Raw genomic sequence first — 19,589 nt, forward strand, 5'->3', positions numbered from 1 at the left:
ATTCCTGGATCCCTATAATTCTTTAAAATGTTTTACTTTTAAAGAGTTAAACATACCAAAAAATCCATAAAGAACAAACATTCATGTACCCACCACCTATATTTAACAAAGTTAATCTTTTGCCATATTTTATTTAATTAAACTTTTCTTTCAAATAAAAAAGAAAGCATTACAGATACTGCTATAGCCCCAGTAGCCACTATCTCACAGTGGGGAAGCATCCTTGCTGTGTATGAATTATACTTTTACTATGTATGTATGTACTAAGGACAATATACAGTACTGCTTAACGTGCATTTTTTTTTTAAAGATTTTATTTTTTTCCCTTTTTCTCCCCAAAGCCCCCCGGTACATAGTTGTTTATTCTTCGCTGTGGGTCCTTCTAGTTGTGGCACGTGGGACGCTGCCTCAGCGTGGTCTGACGAGCAGTGCCACGTCTGCGCCCAGGATTAGAACCAACGAAACACTGGGCCGCCTGCAGCAGAGTGCGCGAACTTAACCACTCGGCCACGGGGCCAGCCCCATTAAGGTGCATATTTTAAGTTTATATATGTGGTATTATGCTTTCTGTATTCAGGTGTCATTTTTTTTTCACTTAACATGATGGCAAATTTTTTTTCCACTTAACATTATGGCATCAAGATTTATTCAGGTTGATAAAAGCAGTTCTCATTTAAATATTTTAAGAGTTCCATTAAATGGATTTATGACAGTTTATCTACCCAATTGCCCAGAAATAGATATTTAAGTTGTTTCCAACGTTTTGCCATTCACATTACAAACAATGCTGCTATGAACACATTTGCTCAAGCATCCTAAACAAAGGCAGAAAATTTTCTCTCTCATACAGAGATCCCACTGGGTCATAGGTTATGCACATGTTCATAATTAACAGGCAGTACTAAGTTGCCCTCCAAAAACAGTTACATTGTAGCAATTTATACTTCTACCAGCAATGTTAACATTTCTCTTTTCCTTTGGCTTTTCTATCATATGATACAGCAATCTCACTTCTGGGTATATATCCAAACAAAATGAAATCACCAGCTCGAAGAGATATCTGTACTCCCATGTTCATTGCAGCATTATTCACAATAGCCAAGACATGGAAACAACCGAAGTGTCCACTGATGGATGAATGGATAAAGAAGATGTGGTGTATACATATATATGTACATATTTACAATGGAATATTATTCAGCCATAAAAAAGGAAATCCTGCCATTTGTGACAATATGAATGGATCTTGAGGGCATTATGCTAAATTAAATGTCAGACAGAGAAAGGCAAATATTGTATGATCTTGTTAATATGTGGAATCTATAGGAGCCAAACTCATAGAAACAGAGAGTAAAATGGTGGTTGCCAGGGGTTGGGGGTGGGGGAAATGGGGAGACATTGGTCAAAGGGTACAAACTTCCAGTTATAAGATAAATAAGTTCTGGGGAGCTAATGTACAGCATGGTGACTATAGTTAATAATAATGCATTTTATACTTGAAAGTTGCTAGAGAGTAAATATTAAATGTTCTCAGCACACACACATACACACACACACAACATGGTAATTATGTGAGGTGATGGAGGTGTTAACTAACCTTATTGTAGTAATTGTTTTTTAATATATACGTATATCAAATCATCATGTTGTATACCTTAAACTTACACAATGTTAGATGTCAATTATATCTCAATAAAGCTGGAAAGAAAATGAAATGCTTGGTTATTTTTGCAATTGGATTAGATAGTCTCCTGTGCGATTGGATGGAAGGCAATGTCTCTACTCCAACTTAATTACTATTTTCTTTATATATTTAGTTGGTGTTCTTCCCATAAGAATGAGCTACATCTAACAGGAAAACATTAGACCAGGCATGAGTCTTTCTGAGTCCTGAATCCTCCTCCATATCAGTGTTTTTGATGTTTTTTATTTTGTAACGCTCCCCCCAGCACATTTTAAAATTTTTTCCTAATTATTTATAATTTTTCATTTTCCTTATTTTTAAAAAAAGTGTTCCTAATTGCTCCCCTTCCCCCACGAAATTTTAATACCACAGATATACCATGTATCTATTCACGTACTGCGGCCCTTTGGAGGGCCACAAATCATTCTGCTTTCTAAGTTTTTTGTCCCAAGAACCAATATCCCTCCCTATTCAGAATGTTTCTACATAAAAATTCAAAATACTTTCAGCTTCCTCAATTTCCTTTTTTGGAAAAGTCAACTTGATTCTCTTACATAACCAGCAAGATTTACAACTCTTTTGACCGCTAGAAGGTGGCAACAGTGATATTGAGCTCAGAATTACCTCACTAGGCGCACGCTCATTTGATGAAGTGCCTTGTGGGGAAAGCAGAGAAAAAAGATGATTGGGCAAAGTCAGCAGCTGCAAACCGAAAATGATTACCATAATTAAGTTAGTGAATGCCTCCATCACCTCATAAGTCAGGAGGGTAACGTGAACGAGGAAAGCTGGCGCCAGAGGAGCTGTGCCCACCAGGGTAGCACACAACTTGTCCAAACAGGGCAGCTGGCACTCAAGTGCAGCCCAAACCACCATTCAGGATTAAAGGTTCATTTTACCAAACCCTTCGATTTTTCCAAAGAAGCCAGAAATTCAGATATTCAGGTAAAATCTCTCAATGTTCAATGATTGCTTAGATTTTAAAAATATATTTCACAAGCCAAATAAAATTCATCTTTGAGAAGTGTGCAGCCTATAAGCTATAGATTTGCAAATTTTGGCTACATGAGTTCTCACAAACCTCCCTTCTCCTCTAAAATTTGATAATTATTTTCCAAATTTTGAATTAACGTAAAACTCCAAAAAGATTGCAGTTTTAAATACTAACACTAAGAGCAAACAAAAACCAGGAGCAGCAATGGGGGGGGGGGGGTAATTTAATTTCCCATCACCTGCCTGTGCAAATGGAGGAAATCCAAACTTTCTTTTCACAGATAATTTATTCTCCTTTTACGTGAAGCCAAAATGGAAGCAATTATACTAAATTATAGAAAAGGTTCTGAAAGCATAAAGGTTTTTTATCCATACTTTAAAATTAAAATATTGCTGGGTTACTGAATAATTTTTAGATATTCATGTATGCCATTACAGCCCAGAGATTAAAAAGTCTCTCCTTGAAAGACAATTTTATATATTTTTTTTAATTTAATGGATTCTCCAAGGTGTGTGAGTACATACTTCTGTAATCTTTTGGTTGTCTTTATGTTTTTCCTTCCTTGTTAATTTTAGGATTTCTATCTCATCCACACAAAAAGTAATTAGAGTCACATTGGATATTTTGATAGGTCACACTAAGCAAATTACCTGAATTATGACCACACCTATGCCTCATATTTTCTGTGTGGATGGTCTCTGTGGGGTTGAGCATATCGTGATACGGTTTGGAAATTCAAATTTAAGGTTCATATGTCTGGTTCTGTTACTAACTACCTATGTATCTTCAGACAAATTAATTTCTCCAGTCCTCGGTTTCCTCACCTCATATATATATATATATATACATATATGTATATATATATATATTATTGTTATTAATATATATATTATTTCCCTTGAAATAAACTAAGCGATCTCTAAGAGCCCTTTGGGCCTTAAGTTATTTTGATCTATAAAAGAATTTAAAGAGAATAAAACCTTTGGTTTTAAACCTATTACATAGCTTCATTGCATAGCTTTATTGAGATATAATTCATATATCATAATATTGACCCATTTAAAGGGTACAGTTCAGTAGTTTTTAGCAAATTCACAGAATTGGGCAACCAGCACCACAATCTAATTTTAGCACACTTTTAACATTCCAAAAAAAAAGGCCAAGACACATTTGCAGTCCTTCTCCATGCCCTCCCCCCATCCAGCTGCAGGCAACCACTGCATCTACGTCCTGTCTCCACAGATTCGTTGATTCAGGACATTTCACACAAATGGAACTATGATGAGTGGTCTTTGTGACTGATTTCTTTCACTTAGCACAGTGTTTGCAAAAATCATTCATGTCGTAGCATGTATCAGTACTTCATTCCTTCTTCTGGCTGAATAATATTCCATTGTATGGATCACCATACTTTATTCATCCATTTATCAGTTATTGGACACCTGGATTGTTTCCACATTTTTGCTATGAACATTCACGTACAATATTTTGTGTAGACGTATGTTTCCACTTCTCTCGGGTAGGTACCTAGAAGTGGGTTTTCTGGGTTAAATGAAAACTCCTAGTTTCGTATTTTGAGGAACTGCCAAACTGCTTTGCAAAGGGGCAATACCATTTTACAGTCTCACCAGCAATGTATTAGAGTTCCAATTTCTTCACACCTTTGCCAAAATTTGTTAGTGTCTATCTTTTTTATTATAGACACTCTAGCGAATGTAAAGTCCTGTCTCATTGCAGGTTTGATTTCCATTTCCCTAGTGAGGAATAACGTTGAGCATTTTTTCGTATGTTTATTGGCCACTTGTATATCTCCTTTGGAGAAACATCTACAGTAGTCCCCCACAGGGGATATGTTCCAAGACCCCTACGAGATGCCTGAAACCAGGGATAGTAATGAATCCTATATATACCATGTTTTTTCCTACACATACATACCTATGATGAAGTTTAATTTATAAATTAGGCACAGTAAGAGATTAACAACAATAAAATAAAACAATTATAACAATATACTGTAATAAAAATCATGTGATTATGGTCTCTCTCTCAAAATATCTTATTGTACGGTACTCATCCTTCGTCGTCTTGTGATGACGTGAGATGATACAGGGCCTACACGATGAGATGAAGTGAGGCGAATGATGTGGGCATTGTGACATAGCATTATTTTTGGACTGTGATTAACTGCCAATAACCAAAATGGTGGAAAGTGAAATGGTGGATAAGGGAGGACTACTATATTTAGACTTTTGCCCATTTTTTAATTGAGTAATTTATCTTTTTATTTCTTGTTTAGTTGTAAGAGTTCTTTCTTTATCGATCTTTTTAAATTTCTTGCAAGAATTTTTTTGTAGTTTTTGATGCACAAGTTGCACTTCATTTGCTAAATTTATTCCTAGGTGTTATGTTCTTTTGGTTGCTGTTTTAAATGAGCTTATTTTCTTAATTACAGTTTTGGATTGTTCATTGCATTCTATCTCTCTTAAGTTTCAAGATGAAAAACTAGGTCACGCTTTACTCAGTCTAACTTTTTTGTATTTTGCCTTAAACAATGCACTTATTTTTATTTTAGTGCTAAGTAATATATTTATATTTTCCAGTTTAAAATTTTATTTTTATTAAGTCATGAAAAGACTCATAAGAGTTGTGTACAGTATCTTTGAATTGACGTTAAGCTGGATGCCTAGTCTAGTCAATTAAACACTTAGAATAAACTGCAATTGACTTCCGTTGTCTTTTACTAGCACTCATTGAACACTTACCGAACGCACAACACTAACATGGGCCTTAGTAGCCCACATTTGCTGAAAATGCATTCATCCTCATCTAACAAGCAAACCGCATTTAATTCCCATGACCTCAGAAAAACAGTTGGTAAGACACTAAAATATAAATAAATACCCTCATCATTTCTAGCTTACTGCTTTGATTAAATATTTGCATTTTTTCCATTAAAGGAAGCATGTCCTTTGACTGCCAAAAAGAAAAAAATTGTACCATAAGCTGAATTTCAATTTTACTTTGGGGAGACTCCATTCAAACCTTTCCAAAGCTGCCACTGTACCATCGCTTTTTAAAATTATGCTAAAGTTGTTGAAGGTAGAAAATGTACTTATATGTCTTGGAAGAGAAATAAAATAAATTCTGACTATTACATCTTTTCCTGGCAAATGTAACATGTATTCAAATGGGAAGAGTCACTTTAGGTCAGCAGTTCTTGAAAACCCTGAGGATCAGAGTAAGTTAAATACCCAATACCCTGGAAAAATACAAACATTTAACATACATGCATTTTTGTGTACAAGTTTAAGGATTCATGGTTATTCTGCAGCCCAGCCATGGATAAATGGACCTCAGAGTAAGAACTTCCCATTAAATAATAGTTGAGACAGAAATATAACGCTCACAGGTAAATTTCCTGGAATATCTAAACAAGATAAACATCTCTATGAACCAGAAACTGAGCTCAGAGAAGGAAGAGGGTCCTGACATCCTAGGCCCACTGAGTTCTGGGTGTAGAGCCACATAAAAAGGGGAAAGAGTTTGACACCTAATATGTATTAGATATTAAAAGCTTTTCATAGATGCTTGAAGCCAAAAGGCATCAGGCTCTCTTATGAAAACATAGCCAGGAAAAAGCGTTCCTCAATCTTTAAAGAAGGTTGGTAAAAATTAATTGCTACCCTAGGCTACAACTAACATAGGCTGCTGATCTGCACAGAAGAAGGAAAGTCAGTCCCAAAGAAAGGATGTGAACCAAGTCATTTGCCAGCTCAGCTTCATCTTACACGTGCAATTTTTATTACAGGACAGATGCATCAAGTCACTCACATAAAACCTGGTTCTGGACTGAGTGTCTGGTGAGCCTGCTGGAGGCATCCACAAATCCTCCACTTGCAGAGGAGTATGCAGAGAAAAGAAGAAAAATTCCCCATTAAAGATGGAATGGAAAATTTAAAGCACCTGAAAACAAACACTAAAAAGAGAGCCAAAATAAAAAATAAGGAGACTTCACTGACAAGGAGATAAAAACAATAAACTAAAACTGACATCAAAAGAAGACATACAAATGTAGCTAACAGGTACGGGAAAAAGGTGCTTAATGTCACTACTTATCAGGGAAACGCAAATCAACCCCACAATGAACTATCACCTCACACCTGTTAGAATGGTTATTATCAAGAAGACAAAAGATAACAAGCGTTGGCAAGGATGTGAAGAAAGGGAACCCTTGTGCACCGTTGGTGGGAATGTAAATTAGTACAACCTATATGGAAAATAGCATGGCGGTTTCTCAAAAAATTAAAAATAGAGTTACCATATGATCCAACAATCCTGCTTCTGGGTATGTATCCCAAAGAAACAAAATCACTATCTCAAAGAGATATACGCACTCCCATGTTCACTGCAGCATTATTCACAATAGCCAAGATATGGAAACAACCTAAATGTCCACTGATGGATGAATTAATAAAAACATGTGGGATGTGTGTGTACACACACACGCACACACTGGAATGTTATTCAGTCCTAAAAAATAAGGAAATTCTGCCATTTGCAACAACATAGGTGAACCTGGAGGGCATTTTGCTAAGTAAAATAAGCCAGACACAGAAAGATGAATATCTCATGGTCTTATACGTGGAATCTAAAAAAGTCAAACTCCTAAAAGCAGAGAGTAGAGTGGTGGTATCCAGGGACTGGTGGATAGGGGAGATGGGGACATGTTGGTCAAAGGGTATGAAGGTTCAGTTGCAGGATGAATAAGTTCTGGAGATCTAATGCATGGCATGTGACTATAGTCAATAATACTGTATTGTGTACTTGAAATTTGTCAAGAGAAATGATCTTAATGTTCTCACCACACATAAAAAATCATAACTATATGAGGTGATGTATATGTTAATTAGTTTGATTGTGGTACTCATTTCATAATGTATATGTCTATCAAAACATCACCTGATACACCTTAAAAATATACCATATTTTATTTGTCAAGTATACCTCAATAAAGCTGAAAAAAATGACTAAAAATCAAAACATAAAAAGGGAATAGCACTCATAAGAAGAATGAGAAATTGTGATATGAGAATTGGCATATAAGAAACATGAACAAGTGTCTATTATAAATCTAGAAAAACAATAATGGTCTGAAATAAAATGAAACAGGATAAAGTCCAGATAAGACGATCAAAGAGAGAATTAGTGAATTAAAAAATTGTGCCGATGAATTCACCTAGAATGAAGTACAGAGAAAATGTTAGAGATAAGAAATACTGATTGAGAGCTAGCCCTTTGGCCCAGCAGTCAAGTTCTCATACTCCACTTCGGTGGCCCAGGGCTTTGCCAGTTCAGACACTGGGCACAGACATGGCACTGCTCATCAGGCCATGCTGGGGCAGCATCTCACACGCCACAACCAGAAGGACCAGCAGCTAGAATATACAACTATGTACCTGGGGGCTTTGGGGAGAAGAAGAAGAAAAGGGAAGAAAAAGAAGATTGGCAACAGATGTTAGCTCAGGTGCCAATCTTTAAAAAAAAAAAAAAAACCCAAAGAAAAGAAATATTGATTGAAAGACCCTAAATTCATCTAAGGAATTCCCAAAAGAGAAGATAGAGAGAATACACTGAACAAATATCCTAAGAAATACTGGCTAAGAAAAATTCAAAACTGAAGAACATGTGTTTTTATGATGAAAGTACACTATAAAATAAAAATAAATTCATATCAACATGTATAGCATTAAAACTCTAGCAATATCCAGCTAGAGAGAAAATCCTAAAAGATACCAGGGATGTTTTTAAAGTGACATACATATGAGAGCCTCTTAGATAGATAGCCAGGCTGCCAGCAAGTTCCCAGTCAGAGAAAATAAATGCCTGAATATAAGAGAATAATGTCTTCAAAGTGTTGAGAGCAAGGAACTGCGAACCTAGGTTTCAAACTGAGCTGAAATACAACCCAAGACAGAGAATAAAGTAAAAACTCTTTAGATGTATTAAAACAAAAACGATTACCTTCCCCAGACGCTCACTAAAAAACTACTGAAGGATGTACTGAAAGTAAAGTTCATAATTATTTTCTTATAGTCTTTTTCACTTTGCTATAACTTTTAATTTAAAAGATGCAATAATATTGTAAATTTAACAATCAAGTTACTTTTTTAAAAGGAAACGAGAAAAGAGAATTTAACTGAAATAGGGAATTATGTAAATGAGAACAAAAAATGAAAGCAACATTCACAGAGAAAATAGCCTATTAATTCAAAGGTGGCTACAATAAAAAAGTTTAAATAAATTTTATGTAATATATATTAATTTTATGATGGTCCTTCAAATTCTTAATATCCTCATGAATCCTTGAGAAATATCTTTGCCAAAATTATTTAAAGAAACCTTCCTTTATGGATGAAGGTAGTCTAAAGGTACAGACTTCCAGTTATAAGATAAATAGGTCCTGGGGGTGTAATGCATAGTATGGTGACTATAGTTCAAAATACCGTACTGTATATTTGAATGTTGCTAAGTGAGTAGATCTTAAGAGTTCTCATCACAAGAAAAAAATTGTAACTGTGTGGTGGTGGATGCTAAACAGACTTACTGTGGTGATCATTTTACAATATATATATATACACGTCAAACCATTATGTTGTACACCTAAAATTAATACAAAGTTATATGTCAGTTATATCTGAATTTAAAAAAAGAAACATCCCTGACGGTATATGTCATATGTGGACTGAAGTTAGAGAAAGCATTATCAGTATCTTTACCTTTAGTACCTGGCCCAGTACTCAGCAAATAATAGGTATCTGATTATTTTTTGCTGAATGAATGTCTCCAGAAAACAAGAAAAAGAGCAATAACAAAAGAGTAGGGTCAAGATTTTGTTGTAACTGATGCTGACTAAGAAGTAAAAGAGATTATTTTTAAAAGGCATTGGGTGGCTCACAAAATGTTTGGGAGGGCTGGGCTCTGGACTCAGGACTCAGCTGCCAGAAGCAATCCCCAAAACCACAATGCAAAAGCCGGCTGATGAGGAAGCTGCTGCTGCCGCCTCCCAAACCCAGCTTCTGCCTGGCATCTCTGCTGAAAGCTCCAGGTCTCTGTCATGCCCCATTCACTAGAACGGAAAGCTGTGCACAGGGATCGTCTGCATGCTGTACTCACTTCAGGCGTGAATTCTCTCACATGGTCCATCTGGTTGGTGGAGCTCAAGTCATATGCCTGCATCCCAGCTGCAAGGGAGGCTAGAAACTTGAGTGCTGGCTTTAATGTTGGAAAGGAGGTAGTCATAACGTAGGAATGTCACCAAACATGGAAAAGCTGTTCATAAGATGACAAGCAATCACAGACGTGACAAATGTCTATGACAATATACTTACAAAAATGGGAATACATGCTGTATAATTCTCCACCTACAGATATGTGGTGAGTATTATTCAACGCCATTAAGTTTTCTTACACGGTAGCATTTTTGAGGAGAGGACTTACAGCATCTCGTTGATTGGATCTACCACAATGTGCTTTAGCCCCGCTTATGGTGATCTCCAGATTTTCATTATGGTTGCTTAACTCTGTGAAGACCCATGATCGTTTGCTTCAGTTAAAGTTATGACTTTAGACATACTGTTAAATGTCCTCCACTACTTCCCTCTCATCCCACACCATCCAGTTTGGCCACTAGCTTCTTATTGACTCCAAGTAACAAGCTTCAGAACATGCCACCTTGTTGGGGAGTTCCAGCTGCTAGATCACAGTTCTCCTTTCTTCCTCCCTGCTCACTGCCATATGGGGGTGGAGCCAACCTTCACAGATCTCCTGGACATCTTTTACTCTGAGATTTTCATCCCGTCACCAATTTTACAGCCCATTTGGAGAGCCATGTGTTAAGTTCTTGTCACGTCTTCAAAACACTTAACCTCTGAAACCAAAAATCCCAGACTTTCCTTTTAGGACAAAACCTTGAGGTCATCTACTTCTGGGTATAGTATTGGCATAATGGTTAAAATCAGGGGGGTTGGAGCTATTTGTTTCTGGTATTATAATACCACATAAGCAAGTTAGCTTCCTTGAGTCTCAACTTTTCTTACCTATAAAATGGAAATCATAACACTACTATACCATAGGAAGGATCATACACTACTTACATCATAGCACTGCCATAAGGATTCAAGGAGGTAACTCACATGTAGTACTTAGCAGAGTACCAAGTACACACTAAGTGTCCAAGGAATGCCAGCTATTAAAATTAGCAATAGAAAATTGCATTTTTTGTAGGTCCCTGGAAATTCCATATACAAAATTATTATTTCAATCCACTACTATCACTGCTAACTTCCAGAAATGAACTTGTCATCAGCACAAAAACCTCTAGTCTTTGGACTGTCATCACGCTCTCAGGCCATCAGGCCTCTTCCATCTTCATTTCCCCTGTATTCATCCTAGAACCTAGAATCTGTCTCATACACTTCTTCATGAAAACATATTTCTTATAGCCCCCATACAACCAATATTTGTTTTTTCCTTCGCATGCCCACAGCCTGTTCTCTCAAGCACTTCCTTTAGCCTTCTATTGCAGTGAGTACTCATGGAAAATGACAGATGTATACAGGTCTGTCCTTCCCACCAGCTTGCTCACCCTCAAAGACAGGGCCCAGAGCTCACTTATCTAGTTATCCCCAATCTCAGTGCTGACTGTCTAAGACAAGCTTAACTTGTTTGAAATGAAATTAAACTCCTGAGCAATGGATTTCTTTGCAAATAACTCATGCTGCTTACTCCTGTTTAGAAAGAGCTGGCGATTTGTATCTTAACAGCTTTGATTTGTATCTTAAATTAAACATTACCATGTCTGGAAACTGTAAGTCAACCAGAGAAAAGCCGAGATTCTGTTCCTCTTTCATATTACCTTTGATTATCTCAGATTACTTACCTGGAAAAAAATAAATCTCTTTCTCATACTCGCAAAATATTCCTTCAGAATATGCCCTTCTTATTCAAATGTATATAAATAAATATACATGTATCTACATATACGCATACATATGCAGATCTTTTTGAAAAGTAATATGTGAATATATCCTCAAAGTACACAGTTAAAATTGTATAGAAACCTATATGGAAAACCCAAACGCTTCCTCATCATGCACTCCCAATTATATCCTCTCAAGCAGGGAAAGAACGCTATTAACAATTTGTTATCTTTCTAGAACTTTTTCAGACCATTTACATACATATATGCATGTATTTAAATATATAGGGTTTCTGAAACATAAATGGTACCCTATTCTACATATTTTTTCACAACCTAATTTTTTATTACTTAATAATATATCAAAGAGGTCTTTACATGTTAGGGGGCAAATAGCTCTTCTTCATTCTTTTAATGGCTACACAGGCTCTGCAGTGTGAATGGAGCATGATTTGTCTGACTCTTCCCCCATCGGTGGACATTTAGACTGCAAATAACTTATCACTATTACAAATTATGCTGCAAGGCACATTCTTGTGCACATCTCTTCGCACGCATAGATGCACTGTTTTCCAGGATAAGTAGCCAAAGATTCCCTCTACTTTTGAATACATCCAAATTTCTATTAATCTAAATCGCTGACCCCTTCCTGTTGTGTCTCAATGATTGCTCATGTTTTCAGTTCAAGAGGCAGAGAACGATGCCCACAACTTCCCAGAAATGTAACTATCAGCCTTCAGAATCAAATGCACATCTCACTTAAAGGGTCCCCCATCTATTCGATAATTCACTTTAAAGTCATTCTGTGTTAATTACCCAGAACTCCCACATCCCCATTCTTCAGTGCTCTGCTAATCACGGCCTCACCTTAAGGGTAATTCTTGATAGTTTTGAAAGTCTGATTAAGGATACACAGGAGGGCAGAACTTCCTTTCATCCTGGGCAACAAGGGCTTATGCAAGTCCTGGTCAGGTCTCAGGAAGGAGGACACCCAAAATGGAATAGAGAGGCATGGAACCAAATGTTGAAGGCAGCTGGGGTGAAGAGATTGAGGCTAAAATCACTTTTGTCTTCATTCAGTCTCCTTCATTATCTGTTACAGAATATTAAACTTTTTGCTCAAGCTATTCTTGGCAAAACCTTCTGTCTGTTCCTATTTGAAGTGAATGTGGCACGAGACGCAGACACAGCCAAGTTGAGTTGCCAAATTCGCAAGGTGGTTTCCTGGGTGGGGCTCTACACCCAAAGCTGCTTTGTCAAGGAAGCTGACCAACACATTCAGTTCACTTCCCTTTGCCTGTGGTTGGCACAGATTTAACAAGCTGAAGGCCAAAGCAGACAGTGAAGATGGTAACAGAAATTGTAAGGCAGGGATGGGCTCTAAAAATGTGCGTTGTGTTTGAGTTGGTCAGCATCATGGTGCAGTGCTTGATAAGTGGCCTGCAGCCTCTGCTATTCCACACGTGCAGCCTTCAAGTTTAATCTGCTTACTGGCTACCACACGGAGCACTTCTACCTGCTGATGCTGGCTCTGAGAATCTACATTGTGTACCGTTTCCATTAGCACTAAGTACACAGCTACCGCACCTAAGAAACAAAATTGAAACAGATTGAAGTCATATGTGACAATTTTGTATTCTTACTAGAATATAGGATTGGAGGAGTGGGTAGGCAGAATTTAATGGTTCAAACACTTATCTTTGAAAAGATTTATAATCACTTAAACATAACCCCAATGACATTGGAAAAAATGGCACAAAAACTTCTCCATCAAGCAGAAAATACTTTTAATTTCAGTAGAAAAGGAAATTAATACCACTAGTTAAAATGCCCTGGAATTATTTTGGTTTGATATAGTGCTTTCTAAATTTGATTAATTTAATTTGGAAATCTAAAGATTTATAAAATAACATTCTGTTTTGTCTAACTGAAGTGGCAGAAACAGAAACTCTGAAACTTAAATCCATGTGCTCATATGCATGTATACACACTCCTGTACACACACACACACAGGGCACACCTTACCACGCCAACCTGGCTCAGTTCAGATCTTCTGAGACAATTAAATACGTTCAAGAGAAAGCCAATGACAAAAAAAAGTACCCTACTGAGGAGTATCTAAGTAAAAAGAGATTTCCAGAAAGGACAAGAACAGGGAGAAAGGCAGAGGACTCATCTTTGCCCAAGAGATTATGGATTTTTAAAACAGTAGAAAAGGTTTAAAAGGAATATTCAGAGGAGAACAATTTATCAGATTTTCCACAACTGCCCCTGTAGAAGCTCCCTAGAGCATTCTTCAACTCTGTATGATAAACCTGCCGCCCTGCTCAATTATGTTCCATTTACCAAATACAGTTGACTATAACATTTCAAGCAATATCACGAATGTGTGCTTTGGCATAAGGGCATGACTGCCATCCAGAATGCAGCACAGTCAAAGGGGCTCTGGAAGGGGAAAGGGTAGTGTCCGATGATTGAGGGGGTTCCCCCTCTGCCAGCCCTGTGTCTAGAATGTGCCTGTTCACACAACCAGGAGGCTAAAAAAAATACACCTTGGTGTAAAGCCACTTCAGGCAGATGAAACACTCTGAGAGACACAAAGAGCCCTCCTATTCATTCTAAAATCTTATTGATGCATTATGCTCACCTCGAATATTGAGGCTAGGAAAAAGAGCAATTCTTTGTTCAATGCTTCAAAAGATAGAAGGGAGCGAGGAAGGAGACGGAGTGGGAGGGGGGAAGGAGAGGAAGGAAGACTATTTGTACAAAGCAAGAAGCTTTTCTTATCAGTCCAACCATCAGTCTTTAGTTTTCTGAATAGCGTTTCTACATGCTCCAATTGTACAAGGAAAGATGAGGGCATGAAGAAAGTATAAGTCAGAGTCCATGGTTTAGAAAGTTTTACTGTTGCCAGGGAAATGAGATTCTTGTACAATTAAAGTATTAGGGAAGAGTATATTGGTTTTCTGTTTATTTATTTCCAACCTCATTCCCCCCCAAGGATTTGTGATTACTTACAAAAATATACACAAAAACAAAATGATAAAATAAATAATTGAGGAAGTAAAGCCAAAGGGAAGATACAAGTAGAAAAATAATAAAACTAGGATTAAGATTAAATACAGAAATGCACAATATGCTGTCCAGGCTGGAGGTGATCTATACATTTGGCTCAAAGTTTTGAGAACCTTAAGCACAGGCAGTAAATCGCACAGGACGCTGTGTACAGAGCTGACTTGTGGTGTAAGGATGACAGGGCAATTGTTGCAAAACCTAGCTGCCCAGTGATATCACCTGGGAAGGTTTTCAAAAATTCAGCAATAAACTAGAATTCCTGGGGCAGGCAGAGAGGGATGGAATGTTGTGAATCTGCATTTTTAAAAACCTCGCTGAAGTGATTATGATGCTCTCAGCCCCCATACTGAGAACCACAGCTGTAGGGATTTAGAAATGGGGGAGGGGGGCTCCAAAAGTCAGATTGCAAGAACTATGGAGGATGTGAAATTCAAGCTGGGCCTCTGAGTTTGGATGGAGTTTATATAGGTGGAGATGAGGATAGAGGACATTCAAAGTAGAGGTGAGGGCATGAGCCAAATCACAGAGGTAGGAGGGTGACATCCCTAGTCACTCTGGAGTGGATGTGAGGGGCCCTAGGACACTAATTAATTTATTCCTTAATCCATTCCATTTTAATCAAATCACAAAAGAATTAAGTCACATATACAATAAATAAAGGATAAATATGAAAGAGATGAGTGAAAAATGTATGTGTTAATTATTATATTGCTGTGTAACAAATTACCAAAAATTGAGTGGCTTAAAATAGTACACATTAAGTATCTCAGTTTCCATGGATCAGGAATCTGAGAACAGCTTAGCTGAGCATTTGCTCAGGTCTTACAAGGCTGACATCAAGGTGTCAGGGGGCCTGAGGTCCCATCTGAGGCTTGGAGTCCTCTTCTGAGCACATGTGGTTATTGGCAGAATTCATTTTCTATATGAAAATGTGGCTATAGAACTCATGGCAGCTTTCTTCTTCAAGGCCACCAGGAGACCTCTGAAGCTTTAGTTCTCTGACCTCTAGACTCTCTTTAAGGGACTTACCTGATTAGGTCAAACTCATTCAAGAAAATCTTTTTAACTAACTCAAAGTCAACTGATTAGGGACCTTAATTACATTGGCAAAAACCCTTCCACCCTTGCCATATAATGTAACCTCATCATGGGAGTGACATCCATCATAGTCTTGGGTCTTGCTCATTCTCAAAAGGGAGCAAATTATGCAGCAGGTGCATGTCCAAGGGGGCTAGAATCTTGGAGTCCATCACAGAATTCTGTCTACCACAAAGAACAAAGATGAGAGAATGAAAAATTGCAAACATACAGGATATATGAGCCAATGGGGCACTTGTAATTACACATGTAAATTTGAGTTTGAGTTTCCTGGCAGTCAAAGTAAAAAGAAGACATGATCCGAGTTTTCTCTGACCAGTTCCTAGTACTGATTTATACAAGGTATTTCTCATGTCTTTACTTAGGAATCATGAAATAATACAGCATCAGAATAAGGTGGAAGAAATAAGATAGAGTTAGATGGAATTTGATCCAAAATAACTTTTTGTCAAGCAGGGGATATGTTTGACTCCTCTATACCGTGGGCAATTGGCAATGATGGGAATACAATTCAGTGGGGGTACTTGGTCAATATCAGGTACCACAGGCTGGTGACCGGGGCCGCTGTAATAGAGATTAACCATGAAGAGACACCATGAGTTCTTCCAGGGGAACTGAGAATAAGGAAGTGCAAACATAAACTGAAGTTAGAAATGAAAGGAATCAAATGTGCGGAAGAGATGGAAGCAGAAATTCAAGCACTGCATAGCCTTCAATGAGTTTTGCAGAAATGTTGCCTTGTTCTTGTTGCCCTGGCCAATGTTATCCGGCCACTTCCCTGTGGAACTGCTTTCCTCCAGAGCATCTTACAGGCATCACTTGATCCCTGACAGAGGTGGTCAAATGCCTCTGCTTCACTTTATGGTTCTCATATTCGGTTCTAAGCATTCAGGAGAGTGAACTGGGTCAACCTGGGTTTCATTCGCACTCTAAAATAAACCTAGGGTGGCATGCAAACTACTCTTCTATCTTCCATCTACCACTATATTATCTGTTTTTTTCTCACCCCACTCAATTCCACCACTTCCTGCTCAGGCCCATGTAGCTATCTCCCTTCCTTGAATGGCCTCTGCCTTCACTCACAGAATCAGCATTGTCTGTATAATGACTCCTATTTACTTATGTCTTGTCTCCTACAATCTGACCATTTGGTCCATAGCAATGACCTCTTTCGACTTCTTTCATCTTTCGGTTTCCATAGAGCTTATTAACTTAGATTTACAAAGCCTGTAGGTGGAAGAGGCCTTGGAACCCTCCCGCTCACCTTCCTTCTCAATGAACACCATCCCACCACTGTCTGAGTACTTCCAGGGAAAAGAAACTATTTCATAAGGTCCCAGCTTCTTTCTGTGAATTTCCAAATGATCAAAAGTTCTGCCTAACATTAGGCCACAACTGCTTCTTTTTAACTTCCACCCTTAAGTAGGAGTTGAAGTTAAGTAAGTGTTCTCTTAACTAACACAGCACCTTCATATATTGTTAGTGGAATATAAATTGGTACGACAATCTCGGAAAATGGTTTGGCAGTATCTGCTAGATACCCCATGAGGTGGCAATCACACGCACACACTCAACAGAATGGCACATATTTGTTCACCAAAGGACATGTACTAGAACATCCATAGCAGTGCTATTTGTAATGGTCCCAAACTGGAGACTATCCAAATGCCAATCAACAGTAGAAAGAAAATATTATGATACAGTCACATGATAGTATACTACTATGTAACAATGAACACAAAAACTCTACAACTCAACACGGTAATATGGATTAATCACACAAATACAATTTGAATAAAAGAAAACTATATATACTGTGTGATTCCATTTATGTAAAGTACGAAAACAGGTACAATTAATCTATGTTACAGAAGTCAACATGCTGATTACCTTGGGGGGGGTGACTGAAAGAGACTTGAGGGGGCTTCTGAGGTGCTGGTGATATTTCTTTGTCTGAGAACTGGTAATATAGGTGTATTCAGTTTGTAAAAATGTATCAAGCTGTATAGTACTTATGTGCACGTATCTGTATGTACATGATACTTCGAAAAAAGTTTAAAATTCATCTTCCTCCTCCAAATGACCTGAATAAATTGAATTTCTTTAGCCATTTCTCATAGATAAGGATTCTAGAATGTCCCAGATCCTAGTCACTTACTTATAAAACCTTTGATTAAGCAAAGCTCTGATCATTCACTTGGAACTTAAATCATATGGATTGGTTTGCAGTGTTCTTTAAATGTCCCATGTGGGATTAAGCTCTTTCCTCCAATATGTTGTGAACCACATAAAGACAGGTAATTTCCCTTTTGATGCTCTGGGAGCACATATATTCAGTGTCCATTGTATGCTCAGAAAATACTCTCTTCTCTCCTTTTCCTAAGCAAGTGCAGATAAAAGAGGAGATTGAATTTACATACAGTCTATTTGATGAACCAACCCAAGTATTTTCTTTTTTTGTTTCAGTTAAAGGTTCAATACTAATTTATCTGGAGAAGCAAAATTTTATTTTGCTCTCTTCCCTCAAGTTGATCTAAGGCCTGACCTTTGCCCTTATTTATGAGTCCTTTTCAGATGCTTCCTTATGGAGAGGTGGAGACAATTAGTAAGCAGACCCCTCTAAAGGATCTGATTCAGTATTTATTCCTCTTGTCTTCATCATCCATAAATTGAACTAATGTCTGAACCCCTTCCTTATAATTTTCTTTTCTCAAGGAAGAAACACACAATTCAGACAATGAGACAATGAGAAAGAAGCGTTCTTATTCACGCAGTTAGTGGCATCACCCTTCCTGATGGGCTAAATAGAAGGTGACATAAATGAGTAATAGAACACAAACCACATCTCTAATGGAAAGAACGAATTCTGGGTTCTAAATAATGGAATGAAAATAATGCTTTTGATGTTGATAAGGCTTCCGGCTGATAACTTAGCAAAGCAAATGCTACCAGAGAAATCCACACACGTCCTGAATGCTGTTTTTCTCTCTGCTCGCACACTCATTTGCACACTTGGCGCCTGGCATTCTTGGTTGCTGCACAAGACTTGCTGAATTTTCCTTTCCCACTTTGTAGTTTTTTCCAGAGATTATTCATGGGTATCAGTCACTTCCATGGACAAACAGTAAAGAGAGAGCCCAGTTTTTTGGCCACATTCAAATTCCTGTCACCCGGCTGCCTATATAACCAATGGTTCAATCTACACAAGCACAGATTTTCTATACATATATAATGATTAGGAAGGAAAGAGAGAGAATGAAATTATGAATGTGTGAAGATTCCTACCAAGCCCGCTGAGGAACTATCTCCAGAAAATTAAAGACACATGTCAGTTCTTTATAAAGATCATACAAAACAGAGAAGAAAAATCTAAGAAAGCTACTCATGCAGAAACTATTTAATCAAAGAGTAAAGACAATTATAACATCTGTTAATCTTCTGTGGAGGTTATAATTAAATGCTATGGAGAAACACCCTTTCAAGGGTGATCCTTTAACATCTGTTGTGAGAACACACAGCATTGTGCAGTGACGAATCACTTCGGCACTTTGGGAAAATGGGACTTCTGGGGGTCACAGACACTGTGAAGTTCCCCCTGCACGCAGCCCAGACCTGCGCCCACTGTCCTGGGGGAAGGGCTTCTCCCCTCAGTACTTTGGATAATTGTCTTTGCAGTGAGTCAGACTGCAGTCATTGTGTGTTAAGGAATAACAGAATCGCAGGGCCAGAAATGGCCTTGGGATTATCTGGTCTGCCCCTTC

General features: G+C 37.7%; 1 protein-coding gene across 6 annotated transcripts in view; it reads right to left on the bottom strand.

The window, feature by feature from the left end:
• Positions 1 to 19,589, bottom strand: part of NCKAP5 (NCK associated protein 5) — a 916,311-nt gene that overhangs the window by 796,861 nt on the left and 99,861 nt on the right. The gene's annotated exons all lie outside the window — the stretch shown is intronic.

This window comes from Equus quagga, chromosome 4, assembly GCF_021613505.1.
Source record: "Equus quagga isolate Etosha38 chromosome 4, UCLA_HA_Equagga_1.0, whole genome shotgun sequence".
Classification (NCBI taxonomy): Eukaryota; Metazoa; Chordata; class Mammalia; order Perissodactyla; family Equidae; genus Equus; species Equus quagga.